This window comes from Chlamydotis macqueenii, chromosome 18 (assembly GCF_036417535.1).
Source record: "Chlamydotis macqueenii isolate bChlMac1 chromosome 18, bChlMac1.mat, whole genome shotgun sequence".
Taxonomy (NCBI): Eukaryota; Metazoa; Chordata; class Aves; order Otidiformes; family Otididae; genus Chlamydotis; species Chlamydotis macqueenii.
The window spans coordinates 9477738-9496011 of record NC_141573.1 but is presented as its reverse complement, the minus strand read 5'-3'; the positions used below and the strand labels follow the sequence as shown (position 1 = coordinate 9496011).

General features: G+C 48.9%; 1 protein-coding gene across 1 annotated transcript in view; it reads left to right on the top strand.

Moving 5' to 3' along the window:
• STX8 (syntaxin 8) overlaps window positions 1-18274 on the top strand; it is a 99904-nt gene that overhangs the window by 62010 nt on the left and 19620 nt on the right. The gene's annotated exons all lie outside the window — the stretch shown is intronic.

The following is an 18274-nucleotide window of genomic DNA, read 5'->3' as shown; positions in this document are numbered from 1 at the left end:
GTGCTTGCTGCGTGTTCATACAGTTAACTTCCTTCAGCCATTGACTCCAACGTTGCACAATATTCTGATTGGAAATTGTAGAGCCGCATGAAATGAGTGCGGTATGTGTTAATTAAGCTTTAAAAACTTGCTAGCTACCAGCTCTCACAAACCAGTCACAGCGGGGAGCGATGCCGCAGGGATGTTTCTGGTGGTGTCCTGCAGGAAGTAGTGGTCACAGCCTGCCAGACGTGAAATCCTTGCTGGTGACTCTTCTAGCTCAGTGCAAACTGGTGGAGCTAAACTGGTCTCCCTTTCCATACAGCCAAAGAGAGGTTATACATCTCAAGGGAGCGAATTCACATTTCCTCTACAGGATGAAGAGCTGGGAGTTTGATAGCAATGACTGGGAGGATGCTGTGGGTGATGGCAAAAAATGTCTTTATCTTGGGAGGATGAGTGCCTGAGGGATGGAGTCCATGGGGAGATGATGGTAGTGAGACACTTCTGGAAATAGCGTGTCTGGTTCTGGTGTCTCTCGTTCATTTTTGCCGTACTAGAAGACTTAAAATGCTAACAAGAATAATGTATGCTCTGTAGAGATTTGACTTGCAGTCAGAAGTTGGTGAAATTTGGCTTGCGTAGTTTAGTAAAGGGAAAGTTGAGAGCTGACTTGGTCGCAGCTGTTTCTGTCTGGTGGGGAACTTTTGTTCTGTAGAGCGGTGATCTCGCAGCAAAAGCGACCAAGCTCAGATGGTGATGAGACATTTTTCAAGCACTGAGGGTCTATTTCAAGGATTTATTTCATTCTCCATCAGCGATAACTTTTGGAAAGCTTGGCTGGTACAGGTTGATGAAAATCTGTGGCCTTTTCTGGATGTTAAAGTTGGCTTGTTGGAGACATTTGTCTACGATTTCTCTCACACCAACTGCGGACAGAACTAAAGGCGTGACTGCAGAGTTCATGACTGACTTTTTTATTTTAGATCTTTAATGTTGACACTAGACACATTTAATCTAAAAATAATTGCACTTGAACGATGCCGAGCACTCCTGTGTGCCGTCGGATTTTCGCTGTAATTTCTGTGGTGGTGTTTTCTGCACGAGTACAGGGAGGCGTGACGCGAAATGCCTGTGCGGGGCGGGCAGCGAATCCTCCATTTCATACTGGACAGCATCTCCCTCCGTGGGTATCTCTGCCCCCTTCTTAGGTTCCTCCTGCGAACGCAGCCCCCAGACCACGCTGAGGGATCGTGAGCCTGTCTCTTTAACTCTGAAGCCCATGCTGGCTATGCTGGGGAATTTGAGAGGAGGAGGAGGAGGGTGGGAGAGGCGAAGGCTGGGAGGATCCTGGGCTGGATTCCGTGGGGGTGACCTCTCTCACCCTTTACACATTGAAAAACAATTTTTCTGCAAGGGATGGTGAGAAGCGCTGCCTCTCAGTGCCTGTTCCCTCTGCTCCAATAGGGCTTCCTGTGTTTGCATAACAATTTGGCCATATGTAAACACGGCATTGCCTCAGATCGCTGTTTTGCTCTGCCTGAGCATGAGCTTCAGAACAATAATGCTGGAAGACACAGGCTTTAATGGCATTCTTCCCCTCCCTTGTCCACCCTTGTCCCTGGAGCTGAAAATTAACTAGCGTACTCAGATCAGAAAAATCCTCCACGTACGTACAATTATTCCTTGAACAAAGCCAAGCAGCGGGAAAACTGGCACCTGCTATGTAATTTTTTAAAAGTGGGTTTTCCACCACCCCCCTCGCTCCCCAACATTTAATTTAAATCGAGAAAATAGTAACTCTCTGATTTCAGTGCTGTTGCTTTGGATTCAAACCAGGGTGAAGTGCTCGGTCTTCCCCTCTTGCCCATCCCTTCCCTCCCTGGGATCCAGCCGTTTCCTTGCACCCAGTCTCTGCGCTATTCCAGCACGTGCCTGTTTCTGTGGTTCTGCCTCATTTTTTAGATCGTAATGTCTTTTTATTTTTCTGATGAGTGCCTGTACTGGAGCCACCGGCTGCGGATACGAGCAGAGCAGCCTGGCCTGAGCAGTGGAATAATCACCCTTTTACAAGCAAGAGTGCAGCGGCTTCATGCGTGTGTCTTCCTTAGCAGCCAGGATAATAACGAAATCAAAGTGTTGCTGATGAAATCCAACTTTAATCAATATTTCAAGCTTTGGAGGTCATTTCCAGTGACCAGGGTGATTTACACCGTGGCCAGCCAGCCTGCGGGCGCTACCTGCTCGGCACGGGCATCGCTGGGTGCGGAGGCATTGCAGGGAGCGGCGGCACCCCCGGCCCCACTCGGTCCTGGCAGAAACGTTCAGATTGTTTCACGTGGATTGTTTCATTTGCAGCTTATTTTCAGGGCCATTTCTCTTGCTGACTCAAGAGCTGTTGACAATCCCACCCCTTGCATCTGCCGCATGAAGACGGCCCCGGTCGGAGCCCGGCTCCCTTGGTGGTCCCGCACTGGTGTCAGTGGGAACTCCCAGGGATTGCAACGGAATAATAATCGTGGGGTATAATCAAGTCTGCTGCGTTTATGAAATTATTGTTGGAAGTCATCTTCAGGCAAAAGTTTGCACGCTGCTTGGCGTGGTTTTCTCTCTTATCAGCGTATGCAGGGCAGTGTCAGTGGGAACTCCCAGGGATTGCAACGGAATAATAATCGTGGGGTATAATCAAGTCTGCCGCGTTTATGAAATTATTGTTGGAAGTCATCTTCAGGCAAAAGTTTGCACGCTGCTTGGCGTGGTTTTCTCTCTTATCAGCGTATGCAGGGCAGTAAAGAGGGGTGTTGGGACGTACGTGTTTCTCCAATTTCAGAAATTTGCATTGAGCTTTCACCGAAATGTACGTGCAAATCAGTAATCAAGTGTTAGGATGCCTTCACCAAATTTGCTACAGGAATGCCTGTGTGCACAGTCCTGGCTTTTCAGGACTGACAGACCTCACTGGTTCCCTTGGCTTTGTTTATTCCCACTCTCTCCCAGTTTCCATTCCTTTAGGGGCTGTTTGTTGTGCAGAGTTACGTTCAGTAACCATTGCTTGCTAACTTTTTAATTACAATCTTTAATCCTCAGAATGTCCGCTTAAGAAATGCCTTTAAAACTAAGCAAGGAAATGAAAGTGTAATTAAGGTGGAGATGCTGGAGTGGCGGGGAAACAAACTTGCCCCAAAGAAACCCTTGAGCTGGAGCAACCTGATGATGTGGCCAATGCCGCAGTACTTTAATGGCACAATACTTGAGATTCCTTCAGTCCTTTTGGTTTTCCTGGGTGGAGATAGCCTTAACTGTGATCCTATTAAATCGAATTCCAATTGGTTAAAATTTCCACATTTTCCGAAAATTTTCAAAATTTCCAATTTTGAAAAAAAACCCCAACATTTAAAGGAAAATGAGTGCTGCTGTGTTGTTGTCAGACTGCAGCAGTTCTGCTGTTTGGGTTCACTGCGCAGCTCCCCTGTGGTTTTTAATCTTCTCTTGCCCTGGGTGGGCTCCGGCATCAGCACATCCCTGGCACCCATCCTGAGAACAGGTCCTGTGCCGGGTCGTTGGCAATGGGAGCTCAGAGCCTACCAGCACCACACCTCTCCCGTTGCTGGCGGTCCCTGGGCTTCGGAAACTGGAGCACACACTGTCCCAGGTACAGCCCAGTTCAAATAAGCACATACAGAGTTTGTGGGGGTCCCAGAACACGGCCGCTCGGTGCAATATGCTGCTGCGTGGGTTGGTTTTATTTCTCTGCCTTGTCAGACTCAAGCTTTTAATATTATTCAGGAGTCTGCAAAGAGTCTGTGGTTCTTTTCACCTGCCCATGGGTGGCACTTGGCTTCATCATGGAGAGGAGAAAGCGTCGTTGTTCACGGCTACATCCTGGCTTACTGGGATGATGCTTTTTGGTGACTTCCCCCCATCCTTGAGTTTTGCAGATGGTATTTTTTTTTACCTAAAGACATAAGTGGGCAGCTCCCTGCAGAGAGGATGGTTAAACTGGGCTTTGTTGGTGTCAAGAGCATCCTGAAGTGTTTCCTGAAGGAGATAACAGGGTTTGGTAACACCGGGCACAGCTGGGAGCCTGGTATCAGACGCCACGTATGCGGAGGTGGTGCGATGCATGGAGTCAGAAATGTTCGTCGGGTCCTGCTAAATTGTACCATGACGTGGGAGAGAGCGGCAATCTGGGGGATTGGTGAGGTCCTACTCCTCATCCTGTCCAAGTCGTTCTTCGTAGTAGCTCTCCCGTAGCCGAGGAGAAAGGCTGGTTTGTATTCTGGTTTATATTTATATTCCCAATATATTCCCTGCTGGGCCAGTATCTGTGTCCTGTAACATAATATACGACTGCAAAGTGGCGGCTGAGCATTTTTTTTTCTCCCATCTTTCGTTTTCTCCTGTTCCACAAGGTGGCATTGCAATCTAATCGCCTTCCTTTGGCCCCAGGTGGATGCTCTCCTCTCCGCTTTGCCTTCCGATGGAGGGTGTGGAGGTGCAGAAGGCAGGGTGTATGGTGTTCTACGGCAATCTTTACAATTAGTGGGTACCAGGTGGGGATTTTTAATCTTAGCAAATCACCAAAGTACCTTAATTAAACATAGAGCCTTGTGAAACCTGTTAATTGGCGTTTTCAGAAGGTTCCATTTGTTTTAAAACAGAGTAGCTTGGATTATATAAGGTTTCCTCTAGAAAATAATGATTCATGCAGGCTGGGGCCTTTTCCTGCCAGATTCTACAATCACTGTTCTAAGTTATGGTTATTTTTGCCATGGATTTAATTTGTTTTATAAATTATGGATGGCAGTTACTCAGATTTGTTCCTCTGACGTACGCTCTGTGTTTAGATGAGCAATTCCCCATCCATTTTTTTTTTTACAGTGGAGCGGAGGAGCTGGTGTAGCGTGCCATTAAATCAGCCTTTCCTGCAATCTGACTCCCAAGAAGTTACGCCGATGTTCCTCCCCAGCGCTGCTCTGACAACTGCCCTGGCTCCGAGACACCTGTCCTTGCTTCTATGGGACGGGTTTTCTTGGCCTGGCAAGTTATCTATTTTCCTGATTTTTAATTTTTTTTTCCCCCTCTCCTTCAGTTTCTTCCACTTGAAGCTATTTCATGTTGAAAAGTTTGTTCTGAGCTGTTACCCCTATGAGAAAGCTTTGAGAAGAAACTGATGAAATGATGAATCTGTTGGTTGAATTGGGCTGGTCGCTGCCGTCTTAAATGCATCGGTGCTTCCACCCTCCCACGCAGAGCAGCCCAGCGAGGTGGCCGAGGGGATGATGAAGATGGAGTTGAACAGAAGTTGGAGTTTCATCTGGGCTTTTCAGTCTCCCCATTCCCTTCTTCTCCAGCCCTTGCTTGCTGCCAGCCGGCCTGCCGGGGAGTGCCAGGATCCAACAGATCCTGCTGCAGGCTGTAGCTTTCTGCTGGTCTTGCTACCTTGTGCGTCATCCTCCCTGGTGCTGTAGTTCTGGTCTGAGCTCCCCGAAGTGTTGTCTTCCTCTCGTACAGCTCGTTTTGCCTCTTCAGGGGAGCGTGGGTTAGCTGTGCCTGAGGAAGGCGGAGGTTTCGGGGGGAGCCGACGGGTTCGTAGCCCCGTTGTGCGTGTGTGGCCCTGCTCTTCCTCCCACCTTGCCCCACTGACTCCTGAACCCGCTGGCTAATTGAACCTGAAATGAGTTGGAGATAGAGGTCGCGAAGATAAGAAATTACTACGAGCTTGCTTGGGCGTCTGTCCTCGTTAGAGAGACCCAATTAAGGGCCCCGTTGAGGAGGGAAAGGCCGGGTGAGCTCAAGTCTCATTAGACAGCAGAGAAGTCTCAAAGCAGATTAGCTTAGAGACGTAGCGGGAAAGGTGGCTTCATTAATTATGTTAATAGAGCAACTTTTAAACTGACAGGACCAGTAATTTCAGTACTCTGCTCGTCTAAGACTTCTGGTTAATTTGCTGTCTTGCCACCTTGTTTCCCCATAATACGAAATGCTTTTCCTGTGCTTTGTTAGCTCTGAGCCCCCAGGGAGCAGGTGAGGACTCACGGGATGACTGACAGTGCGATGGAAATGACCCAAGGGTGCCTTCCGATTGAGCAGATCCACTGGGGAAAAAAGCTCAGTCGTTGTGCTTAGGTGACGCCTTTGCTGGTGGCGTGTGCCCAGCAGCCTGGTCCTTGCTCTCCGGGTGCCTTCGTACCCTCCAGCCAGCTCGTGCCCTCTCCGTGCCGCCTCCTCACGCGTGCTGAATTCACAGCTTAAGTATTTGCCTTGAAATTGCTGCTGCTGGTGTTGAAATGGATTCAACTGATGCAAGAGGCTGGACCTAAGCAGTCGTAAACAGCTTTTTTTTTTTTTTTTAAAAAAAAAAGATGTTTTAATGTTGCTCTATGAATTTCTTTCCAGGTCAGGAGCACGACGCTGGCTGGTGGTGTCAGCTCTGTGTGTTTAGCAGGAAGGGACAGGAAGAGCCTTCTGGGTCATAGGATCCCTTCAAGATAAATTTCTGAGAACAAGCTTATTTTTTCCCCCCCATTACTCCTATTGGGAGGCTGCAATGGTCATAAACTTATTTCCAGCCTCGACTTGTCAGGGATACTTCATTTTGCCCACGTGCAGCCCTTGTTCTGGTGTCTTGAATAGATCTTCCCCCATTTTTGTTTTACTCCCCCAAACATATGTGTCTGAGAGATCACCCGGTGTTCCCTCCCAGCTTTTGTTTTGTGGGGCTGAACAAGCATCTTTACATTTTAATCTCCTCAATGAATCTCTCTGTTTTCTGATAAGCCCTTTTTACACTTCTTCTTACTTAAACCTTTTTTTTAACCATGGCATCTGACTGCAGCATCCCTGATATGTTCTCAGGATGCCTTGCCCACTGACTCTGGTCCTTCTCTGGCTGCTGGAAGTATTTCAATTTCAGCATTTTGGTGCCTCAGTTTTGTTTTGAGCTGTTTGCTTGGGCCTTTCTCACTCTTGAACATTTTCCACCTGAGTTCATTTTCTTTCCAGCTCCTAGCAGAAACTATTGTTTGTCCGAAGTACGTGGTTCCCTCTTTCATCCCGTTGAATTTCAGCTTTCCTCCATCCGTCTTCAGAGTTACCCATTTTTTTTCCTGTATGCTGTCCCAGCTTTCCTCTGTGCTGGTGCTGCTTTCCAACTTTGTGTCATCAGCAAATTTCATTAGCACACTTCCTTTTTGTGCCAAGGTCATTAATAAAAATATTTAATAAGATCAGCCTCCTGACCGTTCCTTGAGGAGCTCCGCCGGTGACCTCCATCCATTCTGATCCTTCTTTCAACGCTGCTTTGTCTTTCACCACTTTCCTGGCCTTACAGTTCTGCTAATCCCCATCTTTTTCATTAATTATTTCCCACATGGCACTGTATCAAATGCTTCGCTGAAGTCTGCGTGGATGGGATCTCTCACACTTCCTTTGTCTAGAAAGTGCATTTTCTTATCGTGCTAACCTGATTAGCTCTGATCTCGTGTCCCTTCAGTACAGTGCCATTGTTTTCTACCCCGTTTACTATTTAATTTCATGTTCTAATTAGTCTTGACACTGTTGGCTCTAGCGCATCCATCCTGCTGAGGTTAACTTCTGGTTGCTCACACCACTTTTTCCCTGTTGCGGTGCGGTTGCGTGGACGCCACAGTTCCTCGCCGGTGTGGGACAGGCAGCCGCGGCGCAGTCCCCACCAAGTTTTGCCGTATGGATATGTATCCCAAATAGCATTGAGTTTGAAGGAAAGACCTGGAGCTCTGTGTGCATCAGCCCTCCTGGCTTCGTTAACCGGCTTGCTTTACTTAATGACAATTCACCCCGTGGCACTGAGACCCTCCAGAACCGCTGGAGCCTCCTCCATCCTCCCGCCGAGCCCTGGCCGGGTGAGTTCAACCAGTGCTGCATCACTTGCCGTAGGTGCAACTGGGTGTCCTGCGCCTGTGCTACCTCTTCCCACGTGCCTTTTTCTGGCTGTGGTGGCCCCCAGCATCTGTCCCTGGCTAAGTTTTTTGGGTAGAGACACAAGTGGAATGGTTCACTTCAGGCTGCACAGCAAGAGCGGTGTAAATAAGGGCTGAAGGGCGGTCACAAACTGCTCAGCGTAAAATGAGGTGGGGGAAAATTATTTTACTGCGATATACTGACAAGGGGTTTGCTTTTCACGTGGCAGGGGCGATGCTTGGGCGTTGAGGGTGCGAAATAACCGGCTGTTGAGTAGCTGAGCCCTAAATTTAAGGACACCTGAAATGATGGCAGAGGGAGCTGGAGAGTGGCATTTCTGGGACCCGGTTGCGAGACGGAAATCAGGCACGGGTTCAAGTCTGAAGCTGTGAATTGGCATCCCTCCCCGTTAGGAGAGAGACTAAGGGCAGAGGGAGAAGAGGAGGGGCATGGATAGGAGACATCTTCTTAATTACATTTGCATATGCAGCTGTTCAAACAGACTGAACTTCATCAATGCTTGTTCATACCTATCAGGAGATTTAGAGCAGCTGTTGTCAACCCGTGTAGCAGGATTGTACAAATCTGGTGGTAAAAATAAGCCCCTGGGCACCCTGCTCGCCCAAGCTGTCCATCACTCCGAAAGGGCAAGCAATTAGTTGTGTTTGAATGCTGAAAAAAATTGGCATTGTGTGAAATATCCAAGGGCGATTGCTTACAGCTTGGTTTCCAAGGATACGTGTTGCAGAATTAAATCGTTAATTTTTATTTCTGAAAATGGTGCTGAAATGTGTTAATTTGTACATTACCAAAGAGGCTCAAACTTGCCTCCTGCCTTTTCTTTCCTAACATGCTCAGTGACAGAATAATTGCTCGATGCGATCTGGAGCTGAGATACAGCGGTGTTCTGGCTCGGAGATTCTGTGCCACGTTAAAACTAAATGGGGGGGGGGGAATTATCTGGGATAATGTTTGTATTAATTCTTATGACTTTGAAATTCTGCTTTAATCTTGGGCTCCCAAATACCCAAGTATTTGCTTGGACCCAAGCCTCGCTTGGTCTTGTTACCCTAGATCCAGCCCGACCAAAGGTGCTGTCCTGAGCACAATGCTACTGCAAACACAGTGCCCAGGCAGAGAGAGGGTCCAGCATCTGGAATCCTGCTTCACAGGCCCCGGGCGCTCAGGGGAAACAACAATACACAGAGGATGTGGTCAGTGGGGAAATGAGTTTGCTAGGGACCAAGTGGTTGCGCTGTCTCTTCAGGGCTTTCTGAGATCTGTAGAGGATGTTGATCCCACCAGAAACTGGGGATATAAATCAACAAGGGGCTGTGATCTCAAATCTTTCTTCTTTTGCAAAAGTACAGTAGGATTCCTGCAGTCGTGCCAGCTCTGGCTGGAGGAAATCTTTCCTTGGGCAAATGGCAAGAGCACTAAGAAAGCCCTGCCCGTGAGAGGGCGGTGTGTCAGATCTGATGGGCGGTGGCCAAGGTCTCTGGTGTTACTTTAAAAAAGGCTCTTACTTAAGCTGAAAATCAAATATGTCCGTGCGGCGTTCGTCTTCAAACGTTCAAGTGGCAGGAGTTACGCTTCCAGCAGGAGTGTTAATTAAACCACGTTGCACATCTGGGGTCGGTGGTTTTGTATTGGGATGCACACGTTCGGTCGTGCCGACGAGCTGTGTCTGCGAGAACGATCGTAACCAGAGAGCGTTTGCACCCCAGCGCCGTGTTGAGTGCTGCTGAAGGCAGCTCAGCTGCTTGCTGGGGCTGTGGGCTTGGATGGCAAAAGCCCCACGGAGATTTTCAGAAGCACCAGCAAGGAGCCACGTTTGGGCTGGTGGGTGGGTGCTGGAGGGTGCTGTTTCGCACAGTGGGGCGCAGCTGCGGCTGCTGGTGGGCACTGTCCTGCTGCCTGGGTCAGCGGGACTTCACACTGGTGTCCCTGGGGCGAGCAGCAGAGCAGATGGAGATTTCCAGTGGATCAGTCCGCAGGAGCAGCTTGTGCTATTGCTGTGGGTGGCCGGAGCCAGCACGGAGGAAGGCGGTGGGTTAAATGGGACCACCCTTTGGATACCTACCTCCTAGCTGAGGGTGAGGTGCCATCTGAGCACCAGTAGCCATCTAACCTCCTGCTGGGACTCCAGGCTAAGGTCGTGAAGGGTTGTACAGCTACGGAAGAGGCACCTTCATACCTGACAATGAGGAGTTGGGTTGGACTCGCTGCCGCAAGCTGGTCCAAGAGTGTGTGCTGCTTCTGGAAGGTGCTTCACCACCTCCTTTTGGTGGAATGTGCAGTTTGCTTCTCCAAACTCAGGAGCATGTGGAGTGGGGTTTTAAGTCATGAGCTTAGTAAACCAGCCCCATTTTAACATTGTATTTAAATGTAGGTTTTGCAGATTACAGTCCATGACTTTGGCATCGCTCTGACGTGGCTTCAAGGTGTGAGCTAGCTCTCTGCCCACCCAAGGCTTCAGGTAGGTTTTGCATCCTTTGCTCAGCGTCACGCTGCCGGATGTCGCACAGAGGTGGTACACACGGGGCTGATGCTGTTTAGCGGTGTCGGATCTCGAGCTTGCAGTGCCTTCTAAACCGTGGCGGTGGGAGCAGAGATGTGTCACTGGAACATCACACTTGGCTGCAAACCACGTTGCACGTTGGTGGCAGGAATGCTTTCCTGTGCGCAGATCTGCGACGGCAACATGGGATTCACTGTTCCAACGTACAGCCTGTCTGCTTCAGAAATAATTTTTTGCTTGGGGGCTGGAAGGAGGGCAGGGGTTTGTTTCTGCTGTGGGATGATCAGCTTGCGCTGGTGACTTTGCTGTGAAATTCTGGCGTGAACTGGGATTTGCAGATGAGTTGCAGGTGTGAGGTTGTGCCTCGCGTGGCTTTGATGCGTGATAGTTGTCTTGTACCGCATCCCCACTTGGATTGTAACGCAGAGTAGCTACTGTGTAGTACTTATCTTCCATGTATATTAAAAAAAGCATGAGAACATTGCCTTTTTGGCAAGGAATGCAGTGCCACCAGCTCTGTTTCGGTGGAAACTTCATTTTCCAAGCCCTGCTTTCTAAAACCGTCTGGTTATTCCATTTATCTGAGATGCGGTGCGAAATGCTGTAAAACTTCCCACTAATTTGCTGCAGGAGACTTTTGCAGGAGGTGCTGGAGGCTTGCAAATCACCCTTGGTAGTTGTCCCTGGGTCGTTATCTGCCTGATTTAATTACATTTATCGCTGTGGTTCCTGGAGGTCAGCTAAGAAGGACGCAGTGTGAGATGCTCTCCCCTTCCCATTCCTCCTCGCAGGGCTCCTCTGTAAACATTTTCCCCCTTGATGCTTTCTTTTGTCAGAAGCCTGAAAGAAGACGCGTATTTTAAACGTCTTTCTGCTTCCATAGATGGACAGTTTTACACGATACAGACAGTGCCTGCTGTGATTTTATGGCCTCTAGTTTTCCGAGCAAATGGTTTTGCTCACAAGTTGGCTGGGCTGGAATGACCTTCTCTTCTTCTTCATTAACTGTCCGCTGAAAAATATGCGCGCGGTGGTCGTTACAGAGCCTTGATTGGGGTTATTTTAGGTGGTGTGGGGAGGTCTGTGCCTTTCCCTCCTCATTACCAAGCAGAATTGAGTGCTTAGGGCCTGGTTTATTTACCTAATCAACTGCTTCTTGCATCGTCTAGGAAATGCTTACATTTTTCAGCCCAGAAATCCTAGTAACAGGCAAACAGAGGTCTAGCAGTCAGGTCTGGAGAAACAAGAAAATGAAGGTCAGCTAATATTGCCGTTATTCTCTTTCCCGGTGGCCATGACAGCAGGGGTGGTTTATTTGAAGATCCCAGACTCGGAGTCATCGCTTGTATTGTTGGTCCCCCGAGCGCCGGAGGCTGTGCCAACACTTTGGGATATTAATGTATTCTACAGATCAGTGAATGAAGAATTCCTCCGCACTCCTTTCTTTAAAAAAAAAAAAAAAAAAAAAAAAGGAAAAAAAAATCCTCTTCTCTCCCCTTCCCCCCGCACTTTGTTTGCAGTGGCTTTGTCTGCGGGATGTTGCTGGGCATTTCTAATGAGAAGGGGAAGAATCACAGTGATGGGGGCCGGGGCGGTGGGCACGGTTCCCCCGTCCAGCACCAACACCGAAGCTGTTACAAGGTGCTCAGGTGCCTCGCAGCTCTCACGGCGGCGGGGTTTGGGCGTGCAAATGTCCAAGGAAGAGGAAGAAAAAGGCTCATTTTGACCGCGTAAAGCTCACCAATTTGCTTCCTCCAAGGAGAAAATCCTACCCCGTCACCCCCCGCGCGGGACGCGATGCCTCGGCGCTTCTTTAGTATTCATCCCGGCTCCGTGGCCGCAGCCATCTCCCAGCCCACCCCGAGCAGCTGCTCAAAGGGACCAAAGTAAAGCAATTCCTGCTCCCGCTGACTTAGCGCCAGGGAATAATTGGGTTCTCTTGGGGAGGAACATAGAGCAACCTAGCCCCAACGATGGAAAAATTATGGGGGAGCAGGGCTTGGTGGGATGGATTTACAGAGACTTTCACAGGGTTCAGTGGGAATAAAAGCCGGTTTCATGAAGAGACAATTATCTAATAATAATCCAATGGATCAGGGAAAGGCGTCTGAGCAGATTTTTTTTTTTAATATATTCTCGTTCCATAGCAGGAATTGTACTTAGATATTTTTTAGTATATTCTTTGATCCCTCATGGAAATGTTAATGAGACAAAAACTGCTAAAGAGCTCTCCAGACACTGCCCTGCTTTGGAGAAGGATGGGCTGAAACGCAGACCCTCTGAAGGGTTTCTGACACACAAGCAGCCCCTTTGTTCCCTCCGCTATAACCCACAGACGTGTCTAAAACTGGAGGGAAGATGAGAGGAGGCTGAAGAGGCTGGGCTGAAGGCATGCCGTTCCCCATTTACAAGAGAAAAATCCTCGACCGGCTATTAAGGGCGCAGTTTGACGGGCAGCGTGTTTGAAGTCCGCGCTGAAGGTACTCGGAGGACGTAAGTGGGATGCTTTTAGGCCGTCTTTCACTTGGACTTAATTAAGAAACTCGCCAGCTTTGTCTGGAGGGGGCCCGTTAACGTGTGAAGCTCCAGCCCCCTGTGAAGAGGGGCCGGGGTGGGAGGGGGTACGCACATCCATGCTGCTTTTGTGCCGTGTTGCCAAACTGAAGACAGTAGCAAGTGCGAGCCAGGCGTTGCCGGAGGTCATCCCTTGTGTGTGGCGGTGAACCCACCTCCGCCGCGGAAAGCCTTTCTTCGAGACCCTGTGCCAACCAGCTTTCCTGCGCCGCCTGTGTAGGGAAACAAAAATAATCCATGGGGGGTAGGAAGGGTTTTGTAGGTGTCCCGCAACATCCTTCATCAGCCCTAGCGGGGGGTCAGAGGTTACGCCAAAAAAGGGCAAACGCTATTTCTTGAGTAGCTGATGCCTGGGTGTGGATTTACATGGGGAGGAATATTGGCTTTGAAATCTCATGGGTTGGCTGAACCATCAGCCCTTGGAGGAACGGTGAAGGAATGTTGGAGGAATGGCTTGAGCGGTGGGTGATGCTGATGGCCGTGGAACTCACCTAAAAGAATTGAACCTACCCAAGGTGGTGGGCTTGTTCTCAAGTTTGTGGTATAGCAGACGTGCCTGCCGTTGCTGTCAGCACCCTGTTTTCCCAGGGTGGTTGCAAATAAACCCCACAGTGCTTTGTAGTATTCATTGTCTTCAGATCTCTTGGTCGTGATGGTCAACACTGGTTTGACTTCGTTTTAGCTGACAGAGAGAAGACTTTGATGCTGGCACGGGCAGGAGCAGTGAGCAGGAGTCAGGTCAGGCTCTCCACACCAACAATCAGCAGCTAAGGTTTCAAAATGAGCATCAAAATACACTTACCTGAGGCAGAAAACACAGGACTACTAAAATTAAGGTTTTTATAGTCTTTGCACTTTTGTGGGGCTTAACAAGTGTCCAGCGAAGTGTTTCTTCCAGTCCAGTTCAAAGTGTGTCTCCAAACCTCGTGGTTGATTGGGGCTGCAGGCTCTACACCCATCAGCTCCCGAAGACGTGGCATGGCCTTTGGTCCCAGCCCAAGTCCTCTTGGTGCAGCAGCTCAAGATGGCCTTTGGTGTGCATCTGGAGAAGCCTTGTGTCTCTGGATCCAAATGGAAATGCTTAATCCTTATCATGTTGCTCTGTTACTTTTTTGGAAGACTGCAAATGAACCCAAGGAGAAGCCTTGGTACCAGTTTGGGATGGGAGGGGCAGATGGTGGGGCTGCTTGGAGATGCAGAGCCCGGACAGCAGGATGGATGTTGTGATGGATGCTGAGACCAAGGAACATTTACGCACGTTGGAGAGCACCCAGCGTAGGCTTGGCAGAGGTAGCTGAGGGTGATACTTGCCAACTGGGATTTGAGGTTTTGTGTGAGGCAGAGTAAGACGGGGGTAGCATTCACATACCAGTGATTTCTGTAAACTTGTTTTGATTCCTCAGCTGAGCAGTTCCACCATCATGGCTGTAATCCAGATGTGATGTGTGTCATGTGAGGTGTTCCCTACGCGGAGGTGATAACGGCTTTCTCTTCCCCACTCCCCTGTGCCCCAGCATAGGTTATCCTGTTGGAGTTTGTAGCTCGTGCTGTGATTTGTACCTCTGTCTTTGGGGATCCCAGCAGACAATGGTTTTTATTTGGCTCTAGAGCGTTAGCAAGGCGACAACACTACTAAAAAGTTTTGGAGAAGCACCTCATTAGAGCCCAAGTGACTCATTCCTGCTAGAGAAGCAGCAAATGTTTTTCTGGCATTTAAATAAAAGGCAAAAATATTGATTTCCCACCTTGCTACTGAATTAAAGACTCAAAAGTGAGGGGAAAAAAGCCCTATGTTTAGGCCTTCTACAAAAACACTGGCAGTGCCGTATGATTCACACCGAATATTTTGCAGCATGCTTTTAGGGGAGCACAGCGTTATAAACAGCAACATTTCCAGTTTCCTGAGTCGAGAGTGTTTGATTTCTTCTTCTGAATTTTTCATTCTGTGCTTTCCGATTCAGAAGCGCTTTATTTGGTTGGGTGTGTTTTGACAAGATACTCGGATGGTTTAGGAGCTGGGTAGATGCTTAAAGTTGATCTCCAGTTTTTGTCAGAGTGTGAGGTTCGGGTGGGAAACAACGGGGTGCAGCAGATTTTCAGGCTTCACGTTGCACCTCAGCCCTTAGATTGAATTAAAATTCTTTCATTTCTGCACATCTGTCCCAGCGTCACTGCTTCTGCTTTACTGTTTCCTTCGGTAATAACGGCGTTATTCTGTGAGGCCAGGCTGAGAGAGCTGGGGCTGTTCAGCCTGGAGAAGAGGAGGCTCCGGGGAGACCTGAGAGCGGCCTCCCAGTGCCCAAAGGGGGCTGCAGGAAAGATGGGGAGAGACTCTTCAGCAGGGCCTGGTGTGGTAGGATGAGGGGTAACGGTTTTAAAATAGAGGGAGGTAGATTTAGATTAGATATTACAAAAAAAAAAATTATGCTGAGGGTGGTGGAGCACTGGCCCAGGTTGCCCAGAGAGGTGGTGGAAGCCCCATCCCTGGAAACATCCAAGGCCAGGTTGGCCGGGGCTCTGAGCAACCTGATCTGGTTGGAGATGTCCCTGCTCCCTGCAGGGGGGTTGCACTGGGTGGGCTTTGAAGGTTCCTTCCCACCTAAACCCTTCTGTGATTCTATTAATATTTCCATTGGATGCATGGCTGCTTTGCCATGCCCTCCATAGTACTTCCTACATATGGAAGTGTTTTTTTGGCTATTTGCCATCACCTTTGGTATTTCAGTGATGCTCACAGCTCTGGTAGCTGAATGCAGAGTAAGTTCCATTCTCCTGTGTGCTTAGCTGTCTGCGTTTGAACATTCATATCATATTTGTGCATGCATATCAGCGGTTAATGGTCTATGGGAGAACCTTTCTTGGACAGGAATATCTTGTGTTTAGATCGGTCAGCCCTGCCCACTGACGAAAAGCTGTTCCTGTGCTGGGATCCTCCGCTGAGACTTCTCTGCAGCTGGGTTTGCTCCAGCCCGCACTGTATCTGCTGAGCTGCTGTAACGTGGAGCTGCTCTGAAAGCTGTGCTGTGGTCCATGCAGGAGGAGAGTTGTGCTTTAGGTCTTCAAATTCTGCTTGAAATAAAGAGACGGTGAATTTGGAGGCTCACGGGAGGGGGAGTTGCTCTGTTGTGTGCTCTATGAACCCTTAGGTTGAATTCTGGTAATCAGGAAATGCATGAAATACTGTTTGTTTTTTTTTTTTCTCTTGGGATGTCCAGGTGGCTTGCTCCTGTTGCAAAGATGCGTGCTTTACTTTGGCTACCAGAAGAACCAAACGCTAGAGACCATCATCCAAGGAAGGAAGAGTTGAGTGGAGCTGGGTTTCCTTTGCTACTGCGTAAATGGGAAGGTCAGGGCGTGCTGATGGCTTTTTGGTGGTCGTCTTTTGTCCTGCTAATTCTGGCGATAAGTAGGAGGTTAAATGATTACAGAGTTTGGAATTGGGGAGTGTTTAGATGTTAAATGAGGTAGTAAGCTGAGCTGGCTGTAGCATAGCTGATGTGCTGGCACCCAAAAGGGAGGAGTTCTGCGCTTGTGACCGCAGCATGTCCGTAGGTGGGCACTCAGGTATTTTTATGGGTTATGACTGAACAAGTTTTACAACCTACAACTCCCGTCATCTGCTTCCTTGCTTAATTTGGCAAAGTTCTCAGGAGAGCCGAGCGTGAGGTAAGGGGTAGTTTTGGCTCCATTCTGCTCAGTGGCTGGCTTTAGTGGTGGTCAAGCTCACCTGAGATACCCAACTCCAGAACTCAGAGACAGTGGAGAGGACTCCCATCTCCTTTTAAAGCCTTCATTCAACATTAGTCAATAAAGAAATGGAGTGTCAGGAAGGCAGGAAATGTGTTATTTCTAGGCAGGCTTTCCATCTTCCTGAGCTCCTGTGGCTGGTTCTGCCTTCCCTGTAGGGTTTGTGTTCTTCTGCCAAGGTTCTTGGAAGGTGGATGCTAAAAAAGACCTCATGGCCATAAGGGATGACGGGAGGAACTGGGAGTGCAGTGATTGCCATGAGGAATGGCTGTCCTCTGCTGCCAGACCACTGCTGGCTACGTCCTGCAGTGGTTGACCTATCTTAGTAGCTCCCTAGTGTATATATTGTTCTTTGTGGAGCGGGGCAGTGCTGTTGTCCCCATGTGAGTGCCTGCGGCTTGGCTGTGTCCATTTGTTGTGCTTTGCTCAGATGAGCTGTGAATTGTTTCACGTTGCCCTCTGAGGTTCTGTCTGACCTTCCCAGGCTGCTCTGCAGAAGTGGCTGCTTGGACGTTTCTTCTTGGTTCAGTGACGCAGATGAAGGCACGTTCTCTTGATGCCACCTGAGGTCAAGGCATAGATGCAGTGGGCAAGAACTGTGTGCTGCACTTGTCATGTGCAGAGCCTGAGACTCAAAAAAACCCCTTTGGCTGTTGCTTGTAGCCCTCTGCATGAAGTGGCAGCAGGTCTGGACACGGGGATCCTACATGTTGGGAGCGTGAGGGAGGCAGGTGAGTGAGGATGACTGGAGAAGCTGTTCCTTGTGGGCATCTGGTGTTTTTCAACCCCTTGCTGCTGCAGGTCCGCAGGCAACACTTCGGGATTGGTAAGCTGGTTCCTTAACAGTTGAAGTTTATGCACAGATCTGTGGGCATGGCTGATACGCAGGAGATCGGGGCTTCCCTACTTAGCAGAGCCTGCTCGTGGGCTCTCCTCATGACTTTGCTGAGATGACGTGAACTGCCCTTCGCAGTGATGGAGTACGTCTTACCTACTTGCTTCGTCTGGTGGCTTGGTAGACCCCATGTTTTTCAAGGTGATTCCCAGCCGCTCCCAACACCGCTGTTAGATCCTTATACTTTCCTCCTTCATAGCTATCGTACCTCTCACAGCTCTCTGAGAAGATCAGCCCTTCTCATCACGTTGATCATCTGAAGTTCTGGGCTTTAGCATGGCCTCCTTTGAGATACCAGGGCATGAAGTAGTCTCTTGTGGAGCTTCCTTTGATCCTGCACCTCACTAGTCCTCAACTGTCTAACTTCTTGCATAACAGACTTTCTCTGAGAGATATTTTTAAAGATGTCTCTTTGATAAAAATACCTCAGGTAGGAGGGAGAACTCTCGGCACACTCTCACCTTTTTGAGCGTGACGGGGTTGCGCCCTTTATTTTATATAGATCAAGAAAACAGGGAATTTGTAATTCTTTAGATAATGGAGGGTTGCTGAATAATGCCGTGCAGACTTCTGTTAAGCCTTTTCAAAAGAAAATCTTATAAAGCCCTGTCTAAAGC